Below are 22,710 nucleotides of genomic sequence, written 5' to 3' on the forward strand. Positions count from 1 at the left end.
CCGAGACTTTTAGTCCTGTTATTCGGCAGGAAACCATTCGCCTGGTACTGTCACTCGCCGTGCGCAACAATTGGCTCATCAATCAGTTGGATGTTTCCAATGTTTTTCTTCATGGCATGCTTGATGAAACTATCTACATGACGCAACCACCGGACTATGTTGATCCCTGCTTCCCTCAACATGTTTGCAAACTCCAGAAGTCTCTGTATGGGCTCAAGCAAGCCCACGTGCTTGGTACATACGTCTGAAAACGTTCCTCCAGGGACTCGACTTCACCTGTTGCGTACACAACACGAGTCTGTTTACTCGACATTCAGCACACGGTACAGTTATTCTTCTTGTCTATGTAGATGATATCATTATTACAGGCTTTACTGCAGCTCTCATTCAGGATGTTACTCGAGCTATGCATACTACCTTCAAAATGAAGGACCTTGGCCCGTTACATTATTTTCTGGGAATGGAGGTTTCTCGAACAGGCAGCGGCTTGTTTCTTCATCAGTCAAAATATGCTCGAGATCTATTGCAGAAAGCTGGACTGGAAAAATGCACCAGTTAACCAACACCGATGGCAGTCTCTTCGTTCTAGTCCCTGAACTAACTGAAGAGGATTTTAAGTTTTCAAAAAATCTTAAAAAACCTCTTGTGGACAATTGAGGGACCATATTCATCATACTCTCCTTTTGTTATCAACAGCTGCATAGGATGTAGTTATTAGTGTTGCATCCCTTGAGCTTAAAAGAAGTTAACAAGAAGACATTCAATAATTAGAACCAATCATTCAAGACTTGAAAGATTGATTAATTGATTAGTCAAATAAAGTAAGGAGAAACTAACTCTTTTGAAAGTATTGAGGGAATCTAGCATTGATCCTCCTATCCAGGTGCTATACTTTCTCTCAGGTTGCGCAATCACCTTGATCTCCGTGCCCCTTGGAGAAAGAGTAGTGATTTCCTTGCTCATACGTTCTGCTAAGCCAGGAAACATAGTTGAGCCAGTACAATGTTTTCAAATAAATCTTTCCTAATATCAACATCACTTTTCATGATTGAATTGTAGACTTTTTCATGGATTCCTGTCGGTCCCCCTTTCCGACTAGTGATGGCTGAAATAGGACTTCAGGACATTGGAAACTCCCAGCACCAATATAAACGACTTTTCGATAAGGAAGCTCAAAGCCCTAATAAACTAATGATCTATTTTTTGCCTTCTCAATCTCCTCTTCAAAATCTAGTGTAGCATAAGTAATTGTCTCCTTTATATGCTAAAAATTATTTCCTTCTATCACTATGTCACATGCAAAACCTTCTCTGATAAGCTCCCATAAATAATAAGTAAGATCACGACCACCAAAATCTAACCATGAGATAGCATGGGAAAGTGCATGTACCTCATATATGGGGACCGTGTGGGTCGAACCATCACAAGAATTAAGCACGATGCCTGATTGTAAAATAACAAATGAAATTAGTGACTGACTAATATTAAACAGTAGAGAACCAATATTTCTTCTCTTCTGTTTACCAGTTAGGCGACCATTAGCAATCAGAGAGAGAACAGGCTGGATTGCGACATACATAGATGGAACATTGAATATCTCAAACATGATTTCGGTCATTTTCTTCCTGTTTACTTTGGGGTTAAGTAGTACTTCCGCCAGAAGAACAGGATATTCCTCGGGAGCAACTCGGAGTTCATTGTAAAATATGTGATGCCATATTTTCTCCATATCATCCTTGTTTTTACCATTCCATGTTCAATGAGATATTTCAGAGTCAAAATACCTCTTTTACATCAAGCTTCATCACCAACATAGAAATCTTTTTTTCCCATACCTATGTAGCCAGGTTTATGACGCGGACGACCAACAATACTTTCAAAAACAGGAATTTTTAACCAAACTAAGCCATTATATAAAATAATTTACCAAAGTAATACATTTTTTAAAAATTTTTACAAAATTAGTATAAACGTATTTCACGGTAATGTTTTAGGATATATTTTATTTAAAAAAAACGTTTTACTCGTAAAACGTTATTTTCAGTAACGTTTTACTCCTAAAACGTTACTGTGAGTAACATATATCAATCTGACGCCATCAACTTTTAAAAAATAAAATATATCCTAAAACGTTATTGTGGAATACGTTTATACTAATTTTGTAAAATTTTAGAAAAACATATTATTTTGGTGAATGACTTTATATAATGACTTAGTTTGGTCAAAACCTCCAAAAACAGCCTTTGGAGCATTATCCCCAGCAAACCCAGCCTAATGAAAAAAGTGTTTGAATATCCACTAAGAGCAGCACAATGATTAAAACTGAAATCGCAAGAGGTTTGTTCTTACAAACCTTCGATAGTGCAGTTTTGTTGTCGATAACAACTGTTTGAATAACTATCCCATCAGCCATCTGATAACGAATTTAAAAACTATTTGTACTAGTCCGTGACAAATATCTTCCTTTATTAGTTTGATATGATTTTCATATTTCTTGTTGAAGAGTAATTTCCTGCCAGTGAACAGAAAAAGAGACAATTTCGAGATATAAATACTCAAATCTCGAACTAAATCTAAAATCAAATCGTATTCAATAACAAATTATACATCGGATCCGATGTAATGAAGCATGTGCACTTGTCTAGGAAAAAAAATAGACGAACTTTTTCTATCTGACATAAGAATGAATCCATCAGATTTACGTACAAAGAGAAAAAAAACTGAAAATTCTACAACTCACCGTCGCTACATTAGGGGTGTTAAATGGGTAATTTGGGCTCACCTTTTACTCAAGTCCACCCCTGGCCCACTATCCATCGAGGGTAGATTTTGTGTCCGACCCTCACCCGATGAAACCCATAGAGACTTAAACCCGATACCCAACTTGACCAAAGACGTGACCCAACCCCAACCTTGAATAGGAACTCATCCCCAACCCTGACTTGGTCGGACCCAAGACCCATCCCAACCCTGACTTGAGACTTGATCTTGTCCCGACCCAGCCATTACATAAGACCCGAGCCTTGAACCTTGGTCATAAGAGTAGACAAAAATTTTTTAGCTAGTTTGTCCTAAATGAAAAGACTTGACTACAATATTATTTATTGCTCCATAAAGTATCATGATTTACTTTCTTATACATTTATCTTGAAAATTTATGTCTCTAACGAATAATTTTTAATAGTAAGATATATATTATATGCTTATACCAAAATATGATAGGTCTAATCAAGTGAAAAACTTAAGATTCGCCAACGGAGCTGTCACATAGTACCCTTTCGAGCAAGGGAAACGAGACTGCTTTTAGCTATTTGTACAGTAGTTTTGCTTGCCACAATAGGTTCAAAAACCAATAGAATTTCCAACAATTGGTATGACAATAGAAAGATATAAAGAACAAAAATCTTTTCTTTCAAATTGAATAACATAGGTGTTTCTTAATACCTCCAAAACTTGAAAAAATACAACCCGAAACCATAGAATACAAAACATAAAAAATGTAGATCTATCCTTCTGTTACCAAAACTTAGAACATATAATTTTGATGTAGACACGAGGAAATCCACATTCCACATAACTCAGAAAGCTCTTGTTTTTCAAGAGAAGATGTAACCACCAACTGTGCCTAATTAACACGGAAAGCAATTGAACAAACATCAGTCGCAGAGTTACTCCATCTTCGTGGATTTCAACTTGGAACTAAGAATAAATGTGAGGCAAGCTAGATTGGCATATGACGGAGCAGATAGAAACTAAAAAATCATTCATTTGGAAAGAGAGGATGTAAGTTATCTAACCACTCCTAGAAGCACTTTTTGTGGACAATAGAGGGACCAGATTCATAGTATTGACCCTTTGTTATACACATCTGCACAAAAAGTAGAAGTTAGTGATGAACCCCTTAACCTACGAGAAATTATCAACGAGACATTCACAACTTGTTTGGGAATGAGATGTAGTTGATACGCCAAATAAAGCAAAAAAAAGAAACTAACTCTGTTGTAAGTATTGAGGGAGTTAACTAAAGTTGATCCTCCTATCCAGGTGTTGCACTTCCTCTCAGGCGGTGCAACCACCTTGATCTTCGTGCTTCTTGGAGAAAGAGCAGTGATTTTCTTGCTCATACGTTCTTCTACGCCAGCGACCAAAGTTGGGCCACCAATAAGCACAAGTTATTTTACCTTAAAGTTTGTCCATAGGGAAAATGGGATCAAAAGTTTGAAACTATCATTTCAAGATCAATAATCTAACTTTTTATAACTAGGTAGAGAAAAGACAGTGTGAAATTATTCATGTTACTTCAAAGCGACTTGAACACGTACATCACCACATTATTTGAACAGTCCTAACGTTGTCTACAAAATCCTCTTGCAACACAATGGCCCTATTATATATCAAGTTTGTTCTCGACAATTTGAGTGTTGATTTGAGTAATTCAGATATTGATCATTCGTTGCTCTACCAGAGGTGTTTAGGAACTCACCAACCCAAACCTTTGTCTTCTTTCCTATTCAACTCATCATCATCACAATTGAGATATCTTAAGATAACAATTATCTATGTAACACTAATCGGTGAAAATTATTCTTATATCCACCATCATTTATACTTTTTAGTACAACATAAATCATGTAAATACTTAACATTTACAAGTCAAACATTATAATAAGATGTCTAAGGACTTATATGGAGCACAATAGTCATATACTTTAAGTGTATAGTAATGGGTACACTTAGCTACACGTGCGACACGCATAATAAGATGTTTCAGGACTTATGTGGAGCACGATATTCATACACTAAGAGTTTATACTAATGGGCACAATTGGCTACAAGCACGACGCGCGTATCCAGAAACTAGTAACTTGAAGAGTTTAGGGGTATCAAATCACAATGGGTGAGTTGGGCTGACATGAGCACTTTAAAAGGAAAATTACTTAGCTACACGATCTTTCTTTTCATATTCTCTAAAAATTTTCTACCATTTCAAAATAATACAAAAATACCTATTGGACTTTACTTCTCTCCTTTTCTAGATACATAACTCACAATCCTCTAATCCAACGATTTTGTTTATATTTTCACGTTTGAAATCACTCCCGTGGATCATTAATTGTCTTCATCACTTCATTTTTTAAATTTTAAATCTATTCTCTATCCAGTTTATCGATTTCAAGTTCCTAAAGAGGTAGAACTTTTTTTTCAGTTCTTAAATTATCGTTTTAAAATTTTCTTTTTAGATTTTTTATCCACAATTTTAATTTTTAATACCTATGATATTGGTGATGAAAACTTTCATGAAGAATTTGAGAGCGAAAAATTCAAAAAAGAATGCATGCTCGAGTTCTAAATCTACTATTGAAAAAACGCCCAATTAAAAGGGGAAAGTTGGATCTATCGTACACAACTATTACTATCAAACTTGCAGATTTTCAATGCATCTCATTTATTTTAATTCTTCATGTTTAATGTTTTCACCACTTTGATACATCACAGATGCAATAGCCTTTGTTTTATGCAATATAATGTATCATTTTCACATTTGAGGTATTGATACATAATCCCCAATGATGTTCAATCTTCCAGTAGTGTTTATCTTACTCAATATAAATGTACTTGTTACATAAACACTACCTAGTGTATCATTTATATGTATCAAATTTTACTATGTATCTTCAATCATATTCAAATTTAAAAGGCTATATAGGTAGAACCAAATCAAATGTGTGTCATGTATCCACGATCTTTAATATTTGTTCCGTCGTATCCAACTTAGAAGGCTATGTGTGTGTATATATATATATAATCTAATAATAATCTTGATACATAAATCATAATAAATCATAATGTGCCATAATTAGAGCACTATCTATCAATTCCAATAATAGGTATACAGTGAAGTGACAATGTATACTACTTTATTATGTATCAAATTATGCTAATTATGTAACAATAAACCTACACATAGCGACACAATTTTGTAACCATCTTATAACATATACCAGATACATAATACAATAACCAATAATACAATTATTTATACAAAAAATTGACTACACAACATCTTGAGATCACAAATCGAAAAAATCGACTACACAACATCTCTTCAGTCTTTTTGTTGTGTTGTATCAATGTATTGTAGATATATTACAAATTCCCGCTCATGTTTCTTCACCGCCAAATATAGACTGACGGAGATATTCATAATGTGTTTTCTTAAAAGTTTTGATAGATCTTCGATGAAATGGGAGAAGAATTTTGAATCTCAATTTTTTCGATAATTTTGAATCAAAACTGAAAGGATCCTCGATGAAATGAGAGAAGATTTTTTATTCTAAAAGCTATTTGACAATTTTAATAAAATTTGAGAGGATATTCAAACAATTGTATAGGAATAAAGCAACATTCGTCTATCTGAAGTCTCAAATCTCTATATTATTCTTAACTCATCGATCTCCAAGCTGCAATGGTTGATTCAACTTACCTTTCTCATTTTATTGAATGTCTCAACAAAATATAGAAATTCATGATGTATCAACTCAACTCTTTAAAATGATTTTGAATAGAAATTGAAAAGATTTTTGACAATTTTGGAGAAGAAATTTGAAATTTGATTTTTTTTTTTGAAGTTGTTACGTTTTGAGAGAGATCGATTAGAAGTGAAAACAGCGTAATTGCATGATTATGGATTTGATATTTAATTTTACTTTTCGTTTCTTTCTTAAGTGCAACATAAAAGATTTCCCCCCTTTTTAGCGCAATAGAAGGTTTCTTCTTGTATCGAATCAATGTATCCAGATGGTGGATTAATATATCCGATGGTGAACTAAGTATCCGGAAGATACAAATTTTAGGAGATTATTGTAATTAGAAAGAGACTAGAAATATGATGTAATTTACTCTTTACACAATGTGATTTATATATAAGTTATATCAATTTAAAATGGATTGGGCTCTCCAGGTCCACCCTCTCCTACTATCCGTTGAGGGTAGCCCTCGTGTCGACCCACAACTCCAACCCTCTCCCGATAAAATTACCCATCCTAACTTAAACTCGAGACCCAACTTGACCAAAGACCAGACCCAACTCAACCTTGAATAGAGACTTGGTCCTCAATCCTAACCTGCCTGCCCAACCCTAACTTGGTCGAAACCCAGACCCATCTCAACCCTGACTTGGGACTTGATCTTGCCCCGACCTAGTCAGTACATAAGACCCTATCCTTGAACCTTGGTCATAAGAGTAGACAAAAAGATTTAGCTAGTTTGTCCTCAAGAATTTCAATAAGAAAACTATAAAAACTTTGACTAACATTTTAAGATGTATTTTTCATCATATTAATATGCAAAAAATTGTAATTCATAGTACTTTTCATGAAGTTTTAGAATATCTAATTTTTTTGTTTAAAATATCGAATTAATATGATCTAATTTACCTTTGAAAATTAGTCAAATTGACTATCGATAAGCATAACATGCAAATAATTCCGGACGGAGGGAGTACTATTTACTTTCTTGTATGTTTATCTTGAAAATTTATGTCTCTTAGGAATAACTTTTGTTAATAAGATATACATTATATATTTATATCAAAATATTAGAGGTCCAATGACGTGAAAATCTTGAGATTGTACCCTTTTGAGCAAGGGAAAAGAGGCTGTTTTTCGTTAGTTATTTGTACAGTAATTTTACTTGCCGTTTAAAACAAAATTCTTTTGGCCAATAAAATTTCCAACAGTTGGTACGCAGATAAATGCACAATAGGAAGTTAAAAAGGAACGGAGGGACTACAAAATTTGCATTAATAAGGGCTTTAAAATGTGGTACATTTTGTGTCTCTAAACAAACTTATCGAATTTGTACTTTTCTGAAAATAACAATATTAAAAACTCGCAATTCAGTAAAGCATTTCATGCAAATGATATTACTATCTCCGTCTCATTTTATAAGGATTTCAAGAGTCAAACAAGTCTATCTTTGATTAAGTTTAAACATTTTGAATTATCAATTATTGTAACTCATAGTACTTTTTACGTAGTTTACCGATATATAAATTTCATTTTAAAAAATTGAAAATTTCATGCGCAAATTTTCGATCAAACTTAAACTGTTTGATTATCAAAAACATAAAAAATGTCATATAAATTGGGACAAAGAGATTATCAAAATCTTGAATCATTATTGGGGTATAACATATACGGTCAAGGTAAAGTTATACATACCAAAATTGATACCATTTTGAATATTGTGAATAAAAGAGACTTACCATCATTTGTTCAGATAACTCACGGTGATCTTCGAGAATTTTATTGTATTTTACACTAATGTATTTATTTAGTTTGAGTTATTAAAAAATGATATCAATTTTCCATTGTTGCAATGATGAAACAAGCAATCCAAAACATTAGTAAATTTCCAAAAATCGAGAGGAAATAAAAACACAAAATAAGAGATCACCATAACCAGATTTATTTACTATATACTGTGAATTTAGCACTAAAATTAAAAACAAAAAAGGTCATTATTACGTTGTTCATCTTGTATTTCAAACATACTTAGAACAAAACTTTGAACATCTTCGTAAGACAACAAAGTTTAAGAACATTTTCACAACTAGAAAATTAAAACTAGTAGCGAAACTAGAATCAGAAACAGTTTTAAAAAAAATATACGAAATATTTTTTTAAAGAAGAATTGTTGTTAATATGTGTCTAAAGAATCTAACTGATTCCAACAAACTTTGCAGAAATACGAAGTTATCAAGTTTAATGAAACAGTGAAGAACAAAAGAATAGAAGAACTGAAATTAATTAATAAATCTAAAATTTGTAAAACGCGTACCAGAATCTGGAAAACTTTTATAAGAAAAAGATCAAGTCCACTGAACTCACAGTCCCTTTAAGGAAATTATTCCCCTCTAGTATCCGAGGTTTGATTTTGAATATGACCTCCCAGGGTAAAATGATCTCAATCACCACCAGAGTATAGATACCGAAAACTTCGGTGTCAGTGAACCACTCAACGACAGTAAAGTACACTTAGAATATTAGATTTAGTAGTTGAAGAAGAAGTCCATGAATTCTATATTAAAATAAGAGGAAATCCCTCAATTTATATAAAACAAAGGTAGTGCGAAAAGGTTCTTATTGTGCCTTACCGGAAAGGTTACAAACCTTTGAAAAAGTCACAATCTTTTAGAAAGGTCGTCGCCTTTCATAAAAGTCACAACTTTTCATAAAAGTCGCAACATTTCATAAAAGTCAGAATTTTTCATAAAAGTCGTAACTCTTCATTTTCCATTCACACCTTTTTAAAACCCTATAGTAGTATAAATATCATTGGTATTACATGTATTTGCCCCATTCCTCAACTCCATTGCTATTTCCTCCAAACTCAACCTATTTTTTGCTAGAAAAGACGAGCTAAGTAGCCCCCCCCCCCCCCCCCCCTCCTTTAATCTTGGAGAATTACCCAAAAAATCTAATGCTACTTATAAATCTTTTATCTCGTGTTGAGTTAATGTTTTCATGTTCTAGTTTTGATAATATAATGAAATGTATGAATGCTTGGAAAATTTTAACAATTTTGAGTCAACTCATATCTAGTGTAGATCAAATTTTTTCTTCGATATTTTTGGAAAATGTTACATGACTCATGTTTGGATTCACTTAGAAACTCAACTAAAGCATTTCATTAAAACAATCATTGATCCTATAATGAAAGAATTCATGATCCTTGTATGAACGGATGCAAATAAATTATAGGTATCTTTCTTATGGCCTGATAATATAAAAATTGATTACGCTATTAGTATATAAGTTAAACGATTACCTTCATTGTTCCAATTTTTGTGAAAGACCTAAATTTGATACATTTATTTCGTATTTCGTTAGAAACAAATCCTTCAATTCACACTATATTAGATAAACTAGAAAATGTTCATTAATTGAGCATATCAATAAATATTACTCTTCTAAGTTAGTCCCATTAACGAAGACTACTTTTCATGAAAGAAAGTATAGTGAAGGAAAAAAAAAAAGGGGGGGGGGGGGGGGGGGGTATTGAGCAAAAACAAATAATAATGCTTTATGATTAGAACTATCATGCAGTGATGTATGTAACAATGAGAATTATCATGAAACATTTTATTAGTGTATAAATTTTAGTATGAGTTATATATATATATATATATATATATATATATATATATATATATATTCTAGTATAAATAAAGCTTTATTTCATAAACCAGATATAGTGTATCGATTATGCATTTTCATTTTTACGCAAAAATAAGTTTTTTTTTTTTATAATTGATATATGTTATGCTCCTACCTATGTATATAACAAATCGAATTTCATTTATGAAGTGAAAATGGAGGAATCATATGTAGATGTATAATGACATGATGAGGGAACGGAGAAAATTAGCAGTCATAATTAAGTTCTTTAAAATGTGGTACATTAATATTTTTTTTAGATTTAGAGTTTCCAAACAGACTAATTGATGGTACTTTACTAAAGATAACAATTTTTAAAAAAAGTCAAAATTCATTTAAGCATTTCATGTGAAAGATATTATCAAAATCTTGACTCATTATTGGGGTATAATATATAGGGTCAAAGGTAAAATTATACATACCAAAATTGATACCATTTAAATATTATTGCGAATAAAAGAGATTTACCATCATTTGTCCATATATCTCACGATGATCTTCGAGAATTTTATTGTACTTTACACTAGTATATTTATTTAGTTTGAGTTATATTCAAAAACGATATCATTTTCTATTGTTGCATAGATGAAAGAAGTAATCCAAAACATTACTAAATTTCCAAATCTAGAGGAAATAATAACACTAAATAATAGATTACAACGATTAGATTTATTTACTTATATACTATGAATTTAGGACTAAAGATTAAAAACAAAGAAGCTCATTAGTAGTATAAATATTATTGGTATTACATATCTTTGACCCATTTCTCAACTTCATTGCTATTTCCTCCTAACTCAACCTAATTTTTGCTAGAGAAGACGAGGTACGTAGGCTACTTATATATTTTTTTCTCTCTTTTGTTGAGTTGATGTTTTCATTTTCTAGTTTTGATAATGTTGTTTATGAATGATTGGAAAATGTTGACAATTTTGAGTCTAGTATAGATCAATTTTTTTCTTCGATATTTTTTTTTTTGGAAAATGTTAGGTGACTCTCGAGTGAATTCACTTAGAAACTCAACTAAAGCATTTCATTAAAACAATCGTTGATCCTATAATGAAAGAATTCATGATCCTTGTATGAACCGATGAAATTTATTAGAGATATTCTTTAAATAATTTGATAATGTAAAAATTAATTTCACTGTTACTCCGTCTTTCTCAATTTATATGACACATTTGATGTTTTCAGAGTCAAACAGTTTAAGTTTGATCGGAAATTTGTGCAATCTTCAATTTATTTGAAATGAACTTTGTATATTTGTAAATTATGTAAAAAGTACTGAGTCACAATAAATGACAGTTCCAAATGTTTACAAAATCTATAAAAATTTACGGTCAAAGTTAGATTTATTTAACTCTTGAAATCCAAAACATCACATATAAAATGAGACAAAGAGAGTAATATATAAGTCAAACAATTATCTTTTTTATTCCAATTTATGTGACATAGTTTAATTTCATACATTTATTTCCTACTTTGCTAGAAACAAATCCTTTAATTCACACTATATTAGATAAACTAGAAATTGTTCATTAATTGGACATATCAATAAATATTACTCTTCTACATTAGTCCCATTAACGATCGATCACTACTAGGGATATATAGCAAAAACAAATTATAATACTTTATGATTAGAATTATCATGTAGTGATATCAAGAAACATTTACTAGTGTGTAAAATAATAAATAAATTTTCGTATGAATTGTATATTATATATATGCTAGTATTAATAAAGCATTATTTCATAAACCAGATATACTGTATTGATTATACATTTCCATTTTTACCAAAAATTTTATATATATATATATATATATATATATATATATTATTATTATTATTATTATTAATTAATGTACATAACATATAAAAAAAGGAAAGATTTTTTAATAAATTAGATTCCGTATTTATTAGGCTTTGACCGTCAGATAAATCTAAATTACAATTTGGGAAATATGTCGTTAATGGAAATTAAAGCAAGACTTATACTATTATTACTTAGTTTATTTTACTATCACACACATATCAATAATCTTTTATCTACATTACAATTTAGGGTTATTATCTTGTTAATTGTTAACGTTATGGCGATGCTTTGTGATTCTAAATCAAAATTATTGGCACAGTTAGGACCCGTGCGATGTCAAAGAAGGTTGATGTTGATATGATCATGAAATCCCAAGAAGAAATTTTCGGTGAAGCATTTGATGGAAACGAGAAAGCGAAGTCACGAGAAAGAGATAGGGAAGCAGCACGGATCGCTATTGGAGGTATTAAAAGGACGGTTTACTTTGATGATGATTTTCTAGCAGAAAGAGAATTGTTGGCCATGATGGGTGCTCCACCACAAATTCATGACAAAGCGATTGACGGAGAAGAGAAGAAGAAAAAGAAGAAGAAGGTTACGTTCTGTGAGGAACAGTTGCTATACTTGCAAGAAGAGAAAGCCAAGTCGAAGCTGAAAAAAGAGAGAGAAGCAGCTCGAATTGCTATTGCTAGCATGAAAAGGATAGTAAGCTTTGGTGATGATATTCAAGCGGAAATAGAATTTTTGACCATGATTGGTGCTCCATTACCAATTTTTGGCGAAGTAGTTTATGAAGAAGAGAAGAACAAGGAAGTTGAGTTGTTGGAGAAGCAGTTGCAAGAAGAGAAAGCCAAGTCGTAGCAGAAAGAAGATAGTGAAGCCTCTAGATTTAGGATGGGTGATTTTGAAGTTAGTGAGATTTGATAGGTGCTCAAAAAGTGGTTGATTTAGAGTTTAATTGTTTTTTTCATTTGATACTTCAAGTGATTTTAGTATTAAGGATGTGCATTATATTTTCTATGAAAACTATTTTAATCATCTAATTGAAAACTATAGATGAATGATTATTGTATGTCCATTGCAATTTGCAATTCTCAGAAAAATCTATCACTACTATAAGATGTTTAAACTTTTTTATATAAAAAGAAAAAAATTCTGCTATAGAATTCCTTTTTTTGGGCCAAAAAAAAAAGTTATCTTCGTAGACATTATACATTATATATCGTAATTATAATGTTTGTTGATTTCGTGGTTATGTGTTGCTCATATCCATTTTACTGAGCACTACAAATCGCACTGCTTCAGAATCATTTAAGTCTTTTCTTCTTTACACGTTTTAAGATGTTTGTTTTAGTCCTTTCCTCATTTCATAATTCTAACTCATGACTATTAACTTCCCCCAAAAGCCATATTATAGAAGATTTGATAAGTTACGTCAAACGTTGCTCCTCTTATTACCTTACACTTCAACAACAAGATCCAAGGTTATAAATTCTCAAAGTCTCTTTTCTAAATAGTTCTTTTGTAGACACTGAAATTTTGTGAGATTTTATAAGATGTCAATTCGAGCAGGAACTCTACAAATTCTGTTCAATTCAAATTAGGATTATTGGAGGTTAGTCAACTTTAAATCCTAGTTTATGTCTATATAATGGATGCTAAATTCACATCTCAGAATTTCCATAAAGAGATCGAGATCTCGAATACTCCACAAATTGATGGATTATTCATATAGAGAGGTCAAATCTAAATCATCCCAGTTCGAGAAATATGCCGCTAATGACCCTCGAATCATGGATAAATCTTAGAAGAATAGAATCAATGGATCAACATAATTGTACCCGTTGTTTGATCAATAAAGTTATCAACATAATTGTACCCGCTGTTTGATCAATGAAGTTATGTTTCTTCAGATTTTATTTGTCTGATTTATTTATTTTCTATACGTTTAAAATTTGTAGCAAACATCTTCATCAAAAGGTATGTTTGAACACTCCCTACTTCGAACTCCGCATACATGGTTTATATTATATTTTATTATTCATATTTCCGAAATTACGTATTGAGGTAAGGGCTGAGACAGATGTCATGAAAATTGAGTATAAATAATTTTCTTATCTTTAATTGTGTTCAAATTACTTTACTATGATTTCAAAATTTGGATGTTCTGTTTTGAATGAGTGAATTTCCTCAAATGATTTTAAAAAGGGTTTTCCTTATAAATATTGAATTTGGAGATTTATGAGTCTTTCAAAATCATTAGTTTAAATGATGAACATATTGTACTTTTCCTCAGTTAAATGCTAATGATTTTGCATTTTATGTGTTAAGTCTTATAACTTGGAAATAGTTGGATGTTGACATTGAACGAAATGTTTAACATAAGTTGAACTTTTTGAAATATTTTCACCAAGTTTTAAACTTTTTACCTTGTAGATTTGTCCATGAGGCAAGTGGAGTCAAAAGTTTAAGACTGCCATGTTCAACATTAATGATGTAATTTCCTATAACTAGGCAGAGAAAAGACGTGGTGATATTATGTAAATTACTTCAAAGCAACATGGTCACGTACATCACCACATTATTGTTTAACTTAATAGAATTTATTTGTTTAAGCTGTTATTTGGTTGCTTCAAAGTGCACCCCAATTACACACACTTAATATCCAGGTATACATTCTTAATACTTATAGAATTTGTTCCTTCGCTTCTAAAAAAGGAAATCACATACTAATTGTGCATTGAGAAGGATAAATATCAAGAAAGTTACCAAACTTGATCGAAATAGTTTGCTATAATTGAACACCTTTCCTATTGTTTGGTGTAGTGATATTCGACAAAATTGCAATTACAAATTGAATCATTCCCTAAACGGTTTTGCTGGCTTGTTGCACTTTTAGTGGTGACAGTTAGACTTGGGAGATCACTCAAGGATGATAGAGTCCAGAGCTTTTACGCTACAATAAAAATAATCAATAGCGACATTTAATTCTTAATTGTTGCTAAATATGTATTTTTAGCGACAATTGTCACTCTTGATATATGTTCCTAAAGTCTTTGGCAACATTGGTTCTAATGGCACTTAATTAATGCCGTTAAAGACTTTAACACTCTTTATTAGTGTCAATATTTAATACCGCTAAAAGTTATTTTTGTTATATTGTTACCTTGTTCCTCCAGCATCACCAAATGTCAACGTACTGCTTGATGAGTATTAATTCATCCAGCTAGCTAGGTTATGCTATTAGTATAGCCACATTAATGATTTATTCCATTTGTAGTTTATCAACATAGGTTCATAATGATGTTACTAATGTTTGTTCAGCTTTAAAGTTGTCTTGAAAAAGGATTTTTAAAGTTCTCACAAGTGTAGAGACACTTCCTGTGGACAATTGAAGGACCAAATTTATCATATTCGCTATTTGTTATGTTGGGTTTAAAGGTGTTTGAATGGAAAATGAAGAGTTCCGATTTTTATGAAGTATGAAAAGTTATGATTTTTATGAAAGGTTACGATTTATGAAAAGTTATGACTTTTATGAAAGGTTGCGGCTTTTATGAAAAGTTTTGACTATTATGAAAAGTTGCGACTTTTACGAAAAGTTGGGATTTTTATGAAAGGTGACGACCTTTCTGAAAAATTATGACTTTTTCAAAGTTATGTAACATTTCCAGTAAGGCACAATAAAAATCTTTTCGCATTACCCTTTGTTTTCTAGCAATTGACGAATTTCATCTCATTTTAAATATTGAATTTTTGTACTTCTTCTACTACTACTAAGAGCCCGTTTGGATGGACTTAAAAGAAGTAGCTTGTAAAAAGTACTTTTGAAAGTACTGGACTTATTTTTAAAATAAGTAGTTATTTATTTGAACAAAAGTGCTCAAGTTAAAAAAAATTGTTGATATGTTTGGCAAATAAATGTATTTAACACTTTTTTTAATCAAAATATCTTAAATACCCTTAAAAGTTGTTAACATGATAATAGTTGATTAATTTAAAATTTTTATACATAAAAATGAAATAAAATTAATTTATATTTTACATCCATAAATAATTATATTTTACTATCATTCACATATTTCTTTATTATCGCAAATTGTTTATAAATAATAATTATAATAATATATAATAATAATATATAATAATTTATAATAATAATAATAATTAAATAATAGTAATAAATAATAATAATAATATGAAAATAACAATAATAATAATAATTATTATTATTATTATTATCATAAAAATTATGATAATAATAATAATTATTATGATAATAATAATAATTATTATGATAATAATAATAATATAATAATAATATATAAAAATAATAATAATAAATTATATAAAATAAATGATAGTAATAATAATAATAATATAATAATAATAATAATAAAGAATAATAAAATAAATAACAATACTAATAACAAAAATAATTAAATATAAATAATAATAATAATTATTATTATTATTATAATAATGATAATATATAATAATAATAATAAATAAAATAAATAATAATAATAATATATAAAATATTAATAATAATAATAAAGAATAATAAAATAAATAATAATAATAATACAAATAATAAAATAATAATAATAATAATAATAATAAAAGAATTAAGGGTAAAAAGATAATATATACAATCAACACTAAATGACTTTTAAGTTAAAAAAAAAAAGCACATCTCATCTAACTTTTAACTTTTGGCTTAAAATAAGTTACTTTTATATTTGTCAAACACTCTAATAAGTCAAAACCTGACTTTTAAATCAATCTGACCATCTTTTAAGCCCATCCAAAGAGGCTCTAAATTTAGTATTCTAAGAGCATGTTTGGCTCTTCTTAAAAGTTGGTCAAACTGACTTAAAAGCTGATTTTGACTAATTTAGTTGTTTGGCAATACTCAAAATAACTTATTTTAAGTTTTTTTAAAAAAAAGTTATTTTAAGTCAAAAGTTAAAAGTTGGGGTAGGGTTTTTTTTTTAGCTTATAAGTTATTTTAAGTTGACCACATTTTTACCTTTTTGCCCTTAATATTTTTATACAATCTCCAAATTACCCACATAACCCTTACATCTCTTTCTTCCATTTTCCCTTTTCACGTTTGGCATAGCTGCTAAACTTCTTCATGTTCTTCCAATTTGAAGTGAAATTAAAATTTATATTCCTTTTATAAATAATTTGTGATAATAAAGAAATATGTGAATGATAGACAATTATTATTATCTATGGATAAAACTAAAATAAATCTTAAATCGTTCTTTGATCTATTCAAATTATATATCTTAAAATCTATAATAAATTTATATTCCTCTTATAAATAATTTGTGATTAGAAAGAAATATGTGAATGATAGCAAAATATAATTATTTATGGCTGTAAAATATAAATTAATTAACTTTTATTATGTTAACAACTTTTAAGGGTATTTCAGACATTTTGATTTAAAAAGCTGTTTATCAGCATTTATTTGCCAAACACATCAACAACTTTTTTTAATTTCAGCACTTTTATCCAAATGCATAACTGCTAATATTAAAAATAAATTTCAGCACTTTCAAAAGTATTTTTGTAAATCTGCTTTTATTAAATCCATCCAAATGGGCCCTAAGTATACTTTACTGCAGTTGAATGGCTCGCTGACACCAGCGTTTTGGGTATCAATACACTGGTAATTGAGATCATTCTATAATGGTAGGATATATTCCAAATCAAATATCGGATACTAGAGGAAAATAATTTTCTTATGGGGACACTGTGCATTCAGTGAGCTTGATCTTCTTTCTAGTTTTCCATTTTCTGGTATGTGTTACTGTTGGGAAGTAGGAGAACAAATAAAGTAGTTTTGATGATTGATAAAGTGAAGGATGGTGTCATATGTGTAAAATTATGAGAGGTTGCGGCGAAGAAGAAAAAGTATTGAGGCAAAGAAGAAAAAGTGCAGCATTGTAAAGAAAGAAAAGAAGGAGACAAATATGGAAATAAATAAAGAAGGAAAGAAATAAAAAAGTAGCAATTCAAGTCAAAGAATGAAAGAAATAAAAAAGTAGCAATCCAAGCCAAAGAAGGAAAGAAATAAAAAAGTAGCAATTCAAGTCAAAGAAGGAAAGAAATAAAAAAAAGTAGCAATCCAAGCCAAAGAAGGAAAGAAATAAAGAAATTACAATTCAAGTCAAATAAGGAAAGAAGTAAATATAGACAAGTTCAAGAAGGAAAAGGATTTGTAATTTCTTTCGTTGTAGAAGTTGAAGGCAAATCAAATCTATAAAAGGATCAAGAAGTTGAAGAAAAAAAATGTCTTTGCAATCACAAAAATCGAGAGAATTTTTCCAGCAAAGCCAGAACAATAGGTATTGCATATTCACGAAATATATCATCTTGAGAGCAGTATTTTCTGGAGAAAAAACGCAGGTCTTCGTCACAGAAACGCAAGGACCAGGTTCACCTTCATCACAGCAAAATAAGGACCAGGTTCACGATACCTGTTCTACTCAGAACTATTGGATATTGAAGTTTGATCAATTAAAGTCTAGAGTTATTAGTCTTTGTTGATTTGTTCTAGGTTTATTACTGAGTTGTAATAATTCCTAGACTTGTAACAAGAAGTGAATTTGACTTCTTGGGAGTTGAGTCTTGAGAGAATTGTAAAAAGAAGTGGGTTTGACTTCTTGGGAGTTGAGTCTTGAGAGAATTGTAACAAGAAGTGGGTTTGACTTCTTGGGAGTTGAGTCTTGAGAGAATTGTAACAAGAAGTGGGTTTGACTTCTTGGGACTTGAGTCTTGAGAGAATTGTAAACAAGAAGTGGGTTTGACTTCTTAGGTGGTTAGAGTTAACAAGAGTTGAGAGCTTTTGTAAACAAGAAGCGAGTTTGACTTCTTGTTGAGTGGAGAGTTTTCGATTATAGTTAATCAAAAAGGGTAGAAGTTTAGAGTTAGATTCATTGATTAACTGAGTTGTAAATCTTGAATTAATAGAAAACTTCGGTGTGATTTTTCCCTTCCTCGAGTTAGGAAGGTTTTCACGATAAATCTTTGTTTTATTGTGTTACGACAAAATTACAAGAACCTGGTTCTTGTTCTAGGAGTAAGGTTTCTTCAGTTACAAATTTTAGATTTGTGAATGAACTTCTATTCTTTTGTTCTTCTATTCTTCATTGTTTCATTAAACTTTGATAATTTCGTATTTCTGCAAAGTTTGTTGGAATTAGTAAGATTCTTTAAACAATGATTGACAATAATTCTTCGTTAAGAAAAATATTTCGTATATTTTTTCTAAATTGTTTCTGATTCTAATTTTCTCTACTAGTTTTAATTTTCTAGTTGTGAAAATGTTCTTAAACTTTGTTAAGCATTATCAAAGTTCTTCGAAATTTTGTTCTAAGTATCTCAGGAATGCAAGAGTTAACAACAATCTTAAGGAAATTATTATGTTGTTACTATTTTTTGTATTTTACTGATTGAGAGTTCTTAAAGGGCTACCTCACTGATGGCCTCTTCAAATTGAATGTAATGGTTATTAACGGTATTAATAAGAAATTTGTTTTTGTTTACTTATTGGAGTCAAATGATTTATGACATGTCTGTTGAGACATATAAATTACAAAGTCTTGTGAAAATTGATTACTTTAGAAGTATTGCCTGATTTCAAATGCAATAAATTGAAATGCTAAATTTGTGTGAAAAGTAAGTTTGTTAAACATCCTTACAAGTCTATTGACAGGAATTCAAAATTTTTAGACTTAATTCCACAGATTTATGCAATATGAAGTCGACACTATCTCATGGTGAGTTAAAGTATTTTATAACTTTTATTGACGATTGCACTGAATTTTGATATGTATATTTGCTTAATACTACCTTCGTCCCATTTACATGTCACCTTTCGGATTTGAAGAAGCATTAAGAATATATACATTTAATCCACGGGATTTCATTGTCATCAGAATGACATTCAGGGAGAGTGATTACTTGGGGTAAACTTATGAAAGTTGTAGAAAAGGAATGGAATAGACATGTGCCTCCATATAGAAATCCGATTAGGGGTTGAACTGCATATTGAAAGGTTTAGTTAAATAAATATTGTTTTCTTTTCAAGTTAAGGTTTACGTATTTATTTATTTGATGGTTAATCAAACAAATTTGAAACTTACCTTTACCTGAAAAAAATCCATTGCTAATATCAATTGATGACAAAAGGCTACGATCCAAACTCCTCAATCCCGGCAATCATCTAGATTCTATTTTTTCGAATTAGATTTTTTTTCTAATCATTCTTGTATTAGAATTACTAAATTAGTAGTAATTAAAAAAATATCAAGTCATAATATATAAGTATGTCCTTTATTTAGTTTTAATTGACATTTATGGTCTCAAACTTTAAAATGTGCACAAGTAGGCATTTAAATTTCTATAAAATTGAGCAAATAGGCACATGCATCATACGTGGCATGATACACGCATAGTACACGTAGAATACAAAATTTTCATGTAAAACGCCATACAGGACTATTTGTTCAATTTTATACAAATTCAAGTGTTATACACGTTCAAATTAAAGAACATAGATATTAGTTAAACCCAAATTTAAGACAATTACCAATTCTTTTATATAGTAGGATGATGACGCAACTAAAACCGCTTCTTGTGCCTTGGACAATCTCCTAATTGTGCATCTTCAGCCATCTCCATTTTCTAACACAAGTGCAAACAATTAATATTTAATCTAAACTATGATTTGCAATTGTTTCTCTGTATTAGCAAGGAGGTACATATATGCAGCTAGCTTATAATTAGATATTTTGTTTATTGGATACACATAAAGTCTATGCTTGTAGTGTTTGTTTCAATCTCCCCAAGATTGTCAAGGTGTTCACAGTGATAAAAAGTATACTTGTGGTTATTGAGGATCTTTTTTTTAATAGTAACTCTGGAATGGATTTAAACATCGTGATTGCCCAATTCATAATATAGCTATTTAATATGTATCATTCTTAGCAAATTACCCCAAATATTGTCTTATATTGAATAGGGTTTGTTTTATATATTAAAAGAATGATGCATATTATATAGGTAAAAATAGGCCTGGGCATATATATATATATATATATATATATATATATACCCCATAACCCATTCCTAAATTCTAATCCTTCCAAGCCCAATTACATAAATTTTTATGGAAAAATTAGTAAACTAGTCAAAATAAATAACATATTAAGTAAAAATATCCATACTTTATAAATATTAGCAATAATGTCAAAAATGTCATTATTTTAAAAAATTTATGTGTCCCAATTTTCTTCCTATTTTATCTCTCTTTTTCAATTAATTCTTATCGTTCTATCTCATATTTATCTTTTCAAATTGTTAATTCTCTCTCCCATTTAATTTTTTCTCTCTCTCATGGTTATCTTTTCTGATTTTCCTCCAACATTCAAGTTGCAAATATTTTTTTGCCATATATTTTGGTTGTTTTTTTAATCCAAAATTGAATCAACAAGAATCCCTTTGATTAAGGTATCTCTAATCTTTATCCTATTTTCAGATTTCTTTTCTAATTTTATTTTTCTTTAAATCTTAAAAAATGTTGTTTATATTTTTCAATTTCCGTTATGGTTTACTCTCCAATGGCTGAATCCAAGAGGCTTACTAGAGGTATTCATCTTAATCAACCAATTTCTAGTGATTTTTCATCCTTTAATTTATTTATTACTTAACAAATAGTGTATAATGTATGATCCGCTGCTAAAATGAGGGAAGAAAGAGGGTAAGAACATTTACAAGACTCATTGGTGTGCAAAACCTTCCTCAACTTCAGAACGCAAATGTAGAATCTTTGTCTACTCATGAGGATCTTGGAAAAGATGACGAAGATCGGATAGTTGTCGAACAATTTTCTATTAGTTTGTTTTGTATTTATAGTTCTTTTTTAGAATTTGGTATGCTTTCTTAATTTGTATTCAAATCACTATGTATACTATCAATATTTGTATTTATTAAAAATTTCATGTTGCATGGTTTATGAATCTTGTATTTGTCCCTAATTTGTATTCATCCAAATTTATGTCAACTAGTTATGTATTTTATTTATAAGAAGAACAACTTTCTATTAGTTTATTTGTATTCGAATACAAATACAAATACATATTGGAATGAATACGACTTAGAAAAGGAAACAAGATTTTGAAAAGAAAAATAAATACACAGTGAAAAATATATACGAATACAAATGTATTTCTTAAATAGTTACATTTTATTTGACATACATATTAGAATGAATACAAACTAATAAAGGTATGTCAACTGAATTTGACATTTTTTTCTAATTTGTATTTATTCTAAAGGTATGTCAACTAGTTATGTATTTTATTTAAGAATGAGTACACCAAATATTCAATTATTTCTTTTCAATTTTATATTTCATTCACTTTTTCATCATACTAATTTTATGTATTTTATATATTATTATACAAAATTCTAAATAAAAACTAGAATAAATAGAAATACAAATAAAATACATATTGAAATGAATACATACATGATTTTTGAAGAAAAAAAAACTATATAGGGAAAAATATATGAAAAAACAAATATATTTCTTAAACGACTATATCGGCATACCTATTGGAATGAATACAAACTAATAAAAAACTATAATAAAT

General features: G+C 29.7%; 1 pseudogene; it reads right to left on the reverse strand.

Annotated features, from left to right (window-relative positions):
* Window positions 1-621: 621 nt before the first annotated feature.
* LOC101250300 (actin-100-like) lies at window positions 622-2,413 on the reverse strand (annotated as a pseudogene).
* Between the last annotated feature and the right edge of the window lie 20,297 nt (window positions 2,414-22,710).

This window comes from Solanum lycopersicum, chromosome 4, assembly GCF_036512215.1.
Source record: "Solanum lycopersicum chromosome 4, SLM_r2.1".
In the NCBI taxonomy this organism is placed as follows: Eukaryota; Viridiplantae; Streptophyta; class Magnoliopsida; order Solanales; family Solanaceae; genus Solanum; species Solanum lycopersicum.